General features: G+C 39.8%; 1 non-coding gene across 1 annotated transcript; it reads left to right on the top strand.

The window, feature by feature from the left end:
- The first annotated feature begins 4,897 nt into the window (after positions 1–4,897).
- LOC133237879 (U1 spliceosomal RNA) lies at positions 4,898–5,061 on the top strand. Its single transcript, XR_009733392.1, has one exon. It is a non-coding gene; the product is annotated as a U1 spliceosomal RNA (small nuclear RNA).
- The last annotated feature ends 1,237 nt before the right edge of the window (positions 5,062–6,298 follow it).

Consider the following 6,298-nt stretch of genomic DNA (forward strand, 5'->3'; position numbering starts at 1 on the left):
CCATAGAGTCACTTTAAACTTGATGGGGGAAATGAAAATGAACTCCTTTGTAAGGCTATCATACTCTTTATATAACATATCCCTGGCAGGGGTAGGTATCACTTTTCTTAAAGAGAATACAATGAGGTGACTCATCTTTATCTAAAGAATATTGTGAGATGGAAAGTACAGCAGATGCCAATTCTTTTCCTCCAATTCTTTTCCTTCTTCACATGTGCCTATGGGAATTTCATTCACACAGATACACATGCAGTCTGATTCTTGTGGGAGCTTGCATACCTTCTGTGACTTCATGCTATGGTGACAGTTCATTGATTCAGAGATGAACACCAGATCCCAGATGGTCCTGTATGAGTACTTAACTGGAAATTTCACAACAGGGACTGAAGAACTCAAATTTAGCTTATATGATAAAAAGGAAGGGAGTTGGTCATAGGCTGGTGCCATTGACTAAAGAAGTAGAGTAAAAGAATTTGTGATGAAAAGGAAAGAATGAGTCAAACAAAACACAGTAAGGCAAGGGTATTAGAATAATGTTTGATTGTTTTAAATATCTAGCCGCATTCCTCTCCCCAGGTTTGGCAACACTTGGGTTTTCCTATCCTCCCTATTTTGAACTGGTTGAATGTTACTAGCAAACAAAACAGCCCGAAATGAAACACTAGCATATAGCTCATGTGACCTTAAAAGGTAGGATGGATGTCTTACTTTCAGGAAAATGGTACCCACTAGTGTATTAGATTCTAACTGTCTGGACCTCCTTCTCCTTAACTCAGGCGATGCAGCTGACTTTAATGAACAGGATACCATGAGCCTCTGTCACCCCCAGGAGCTTAACTGTACTGTTCACCAAGAGCCAGATGGTTCATGGTCCTATTACATTCAGTGCTTCACTCTCAGGATGATAGTGCTTAACATGGACTAATTTATAGTTCTTAGCAAGGTAGCCTGAGCCAAGCAGCTAAGCGAATTCTCTAAAAGAGCCTCCAGATAAGTCTGATATAAGATAGACTGATATAATAAATTTCAGGTAAAAGGTATACGTGAAAGACACTGAGTAGCAAAAGCAAGTTTTACTAATAAACACAGGATAATATTTTTAACCTCTTAATACTAAATATTATGTAGATAACACTGGCTTGGCCTTTTCTAAATTTTCTCTCCTTACAGTTGCTTCTGGTTGCCTAGCTACTAGTTACAGGGTTCTCTGCAGTGCTACCCTATAAAATTTTCTACTCTGAGAGGTTTAAGGTGGATCTGTGCTTTATAAGGCAGGGCCCACAGCAAAATCCACTCAATCCCAAGACTTAAGTTAATGAAAATCAATTTAGAATACATGCCAAGAGGGGTAGGATTGACTTACACATCAAAGAAAGTGCTTACATGATGTGACTCTAGGCGGCCCTCTTCAACCCCCTTCCTCACCCATTGATTCATAAAGAAATTCCATCATTCTCTTAAAAAGTTAATCCATTATGAATGAAAATCCCCAACAAAAGGCAATGTATCACACTATTTTCTATAATGCACACCTTGATGGAAATGAACAATCTGAACATTTATTGAGGAGTGAAGGGAGGGGAACCATGTATTTCCCAGACCTGTGGGTTGATAAAACAGTACCAAACAGGGAGACTGAATTTGCCAAAAGTAAATTCTTTAAATTGATGACTTTTACTTATTTTCCACCTTACTGGAAGGGCTTAAATGACATTTGTGAATGTTTTACAGACATGAATGGAGATCATCTACAAAATTATATTTGCTTTAAATACTCTGCCAAAAGTTTCAAGAAACTGATATCTAGGTGACAACAGTGACTGAATTACTGGTCACTGTAGACCAAAAACCATTTTTAATGTAGGTACGATTTAATGAACATATATTCTAATAAATGTTACAAAATGATGCTGCTCTTGATCATCTTAATCACATACACATAAAATTATTGCTAAACTATTAAAGTGCAACCTCCTTCAAAGGGGAACCATGTAACAGTTGATTTCTATTTTTCTGACGTGACTAGAACAGAAGCTGGGAAACATGAGAAATACTTAAACACTCCAACTCGTCAAAATTATTTAAAACAAGATAGTAAAAAATCTAAAAACTCTAGGTTCAATGAGGTTATTTTATATTTAGTCTTCTTAATCATAATCTTAGATTTTCTCTTCCCTAATTATGAGACATGGGACATTATGCCACCCACTGGAAATATAACCTTTTTTGAATGTTATAATATTTTGTGAAAGTCAAATAGTTAATATGTATGCTTTCATCTTGACCCTAACACACAGAATACTAGGGAAGATTTTCTTGACCTTAGATACAGCTATAAACCCTTTGAACACAGAACATGCATTAATCACTCACAAAATACATGTTCTCAGAAATATAGTTTTGAAAATACTGGTTTAAATTTCTCCACATTTTTTCACCAAGAAATGCATCCAGCTATCTCAACACTTTCCTTCCTACTGTTCAAGGCTTAATTTTCTTAACTGGAACAAAAATGATCATAACCTCCCTCCTCCCTTCTCACAATGGCTGTGCTTGCAACATGGAGAAAGATTTTCTTCTGGCTTTCTGTTCGGGAGTGATACCTCTCAATAAAGAGCTTACCAAAAACCTAAGTAAATGTTTTAACACTTCAATGTTGAGATAGATGACTTTATTAAGGGTTATAATTTAAAAACCCACTTTTAATTTTTGAAACTGTTATGTTTCAAAACATATTATGATAATTCCTAATCTGAGTCTCTCACAATCTCACAAGGACTCCGCCATCAGGGCTGCCTATATTCAAGCCCCTCACTCTCACTCTTTTAGAATAACCTCACTTCCAAATATTTGTTGGAAGTCTTTTATGAGTCCAGAAATATTTTCTGTACTTGAAGATATACAAGGAGGAAGGCAAGGTAGAAGATAAGAAGGAGGTAGGCACGAAGAGTCAGACACAACTGAGCCACTTCACTTTCACTTCTCACTTTCATGCACTGGAGAAGGAAATGGCAACCCACTCCAGTGTTCTTGCCTGGAGAATCCCAGGGATGGGGGAGCCTGGTGGGCTGCTGTCTAACAGAGTTGGACATGACTGAAGTGACTTAGCAGCAGCAGCAGGCAATTCCCTGCCCCCAAGTGTTTTTTTTTTTTTTTTAAACTTTACAATATTGTATTAGTTTTGCCAAATACCGAAATGAATCCGCCACAGGTATACCTGTGTTCCCCATCCTGAACCCTCCTCCCTCCTCCCTCCCAATACCATCCCTCTGGGTCGTCCCAGTGCACCAGCCCCAAGCATCCAGTATCGTACATCGAACCTGGACTGGCAACTCGTTTCATACCTGATATTATACATGTTTCAATGCCATTCTCCCAAATCTCCCCACCCTCTCCCTCTCCCACAGAGTCCATAAGAATGATCTATACATCAGTGTCTCTTTTGCTGTCTTGTACACAGGGTTATTGTTACCATCTTTCTAAATTCCATATATATGTGTTAGTATTCTGTATTGGTGTTTTTCTTTCCAGCTTACTTCACTCTGTATAATAGGCTCCAGTTTCATCCACCTCATTAGAACTGATTCAAATGTATTCTTTTTAATGGCTAAGTAATACTCCATTGTGTATATGTACCACAGCTTTCTTTATCCATTCATCTGCTGATGGGCATCTAGGTTGCTTCCATGTCCTGGCTATTATAAACAGTGCTGCGATGAACATTGGGGGTACACGTGTCTCTTTCCCTTCTGGTTTCCTCAGTGTGTATGCCCAGCAGTGGGATTGCTGGATCATAAGGCAGTTCTAATAGGGGCTTCCCTAATGGCTAAGATGGTAAAGAATCTGCCTGCCAATGCAGGAGACACAGGTTCTGTCCCTGATTGGGGATGATCCCCTGGAAAAGGAAAGGGCAACCCATTCCAATATTCTTGCCTGGAAAATCCCATGGACAGAGGAGCCTAGTGGGCTACAGTCCATGGGATAGCAAGAGAGTTGGGCATGACTTAGTGACTAAAGAACAGTAAAAGTATCTTATAATACACTAACGAATAGACAATTAGCAAAGAAATAAACGTTCTAAACTAAATTTTCCATCTCCAAATCTATTACCAGTGAAACCTTGCCTCTGATAGTTACACGCTGTCACTGGGCCTCTGTTATTTTGGGATCTGATGACTTCCTTTGCTGTCGGCGAGCCCAGTTCTGTAAGACTGTCCCCTCCTCTCAGTCCTGGCTTATAGATGACAGCTGCCCCTTCTTGATGATGCAGGTGGCCCTTGGACTAATGCATTCCAGTGATTCTGGCAGACAGTGTCCTCTGCCTTTGAACATGACCATCTGGAGAGATTCCCGGCCTCACTTATGTGAGTTTTTTGAGCCTTCTTCTACCATTTTTGGCAGCAGTTCTGGCATTTTTATTGCATTTAGAAAGGGCCAATGCTCTCTTCAAAATTTCAAGAGTTAGAGCAGCGTCATGTCAGTTCCACGGCCTTTGCAGGTAATTAAATCTTCTAGTATGGGAGAATGCTTTGTATCAACAAACTCTTCTTTATCTGGCCTTCAGTAATGGTTCTCTTGTTTCAGTACTCTCATAATCCAGTCTGAGAGATACCATCAGATCCCTGCCCGGGGGTTTTGGCTAGGACTTTCAGCTGTTTATTTCCTCCCTTTTCAGGCTCAGCACCACTTCTCTCTAGCCAGTTCATTCTATGACTTCACTCTAGTGACCTAAAGGAGAGAGGAAGGGTTATATTCTAAAGGTCGGGGTGGGAATCTGTCCCATTTTGTGAAGCAGAGGCTTTTCATCATCTTCAATCAAGTAGAAATAGGAGGCATGAACCACTACTATAAGCACAGATGGTTCAAAAAAAGCTTGAATTATCATGTTTTCCAGTATATACTTACCTGGCAGGGGAGGTACGATGATCAAGAAGGTGGTTCTCCCAGGGAGAGGCTTAGTCATTGCACTGCAGGTGTGTTGACCTCTGGGATTTCCGCAAATGTGGGAAACTTGATGGCATAACTTCTGGTAGTGGGGGACTGCATTCAAGTTCTTTTTATTTTTTTTTTTAAGGGCTTCCCTGATAGCTCAGTTGGTAAAGAATCCACCTGCAATATAGGAGACCCCAGTTTGATTCTTTAGTTGGGAAGATCCGCTAAAGAAGGGATAGGCTACCCACTCCAGTATTCTTGGGCTTCCCTGGTGGCTCAGCTTGTAAAGAATCCGCCTGCAGTGCTGGAGACCTGGGTTTTATCCCTGGGTTGGGAAGATCCCCTAGAGAAGGGAAAGGTTACCCACTCCAGTATTCTGGCCTGGAGAATTCCATGGACTGTACAGGCCATGGGGTGCAGAGTCGGACATGATTGAGCAACTTTAACTTTCACTTTCCAGTATATCAGTCCAGACTTTATTGTTGTTCAGCTGCTAAATTGTAACTGACTCTCTGTGACCCCATGGATTGTAGCACGCCAGGCTCCTCTTTCCTCCACTATCTCCCAGAGTTTGCTCAAATTCATGTTCATCATCTTTTCTCTTTGGTGACTGAGACATCAGTTACTGGAGCCACGTCCCCTGCTAAGTCTGTCTGCTGAGGAGAGAATGGACGCCCCAGAGAGAGGAGCAGAGAAGAAAGAGGAAAAGTAGACTTTACACATTTCCCTCTCTGGATTTATTTGTCTCTAACACCAACATGGAACTCTTTTCTAAGTGGGTCATACATTGTACTTTTTCTATTACTCTGATTCAAGTTGGATGTGTGTCCCTTGCAGCAAACATATTCAACCTGGACATACATTTAAAGTAAACCCATTTCAAGCAGTGGGACAGTTCCAGACCATATTCTTGAATATTTAAGAAGAATGTCCTTGAAAGGTCGGCTAAGTCATTCCTTTGCCTTCAAGCAGAATGACACAAACTATCCAAGAACGCATGTGGATTTTTAATAAATGCCATCTGTTGGTGACATATGCCTGTGGGATTTGTATGTATAAATTATAATATGAGACACTCAAAAAAAAAAAAGACAACTATACATTTCTCTTTCTCTGCAAAGTGATGAGTCATGTTAAACAGTGCCTACTTTGTTTCTCTTTCTGAAAGGGCATCACCAATTACTTTAGCGAATGATGTAAAACAACGCTGAAAGTATCTTAATGAGACAATGTCAAAATTCCTGCTTTTTAAAAATATATTCAACTATCAAAAAATTTTCAGTTTTACAAAGTTTGTCAAATTTACAAAGTTTGTCAAATTTACAAAGTTTGTCAAAGTTTGTCAAATTTTCAGTTTGACAAAGAC

This window comes from Bos javanicus, chromosome 24 (genome assembly GCF_032452875.1).
Source record: "Bos javanicus breed banteng chromosome 24, ARS-OSU_banteng_1.0, whole genome shotgun sequence".
Taxonomy (NCBI): Eukaryota; Metazoa; Chordata; class Mammalia; order Artiodactyla; family Bovidae; genus Bos; species Bos javanicus.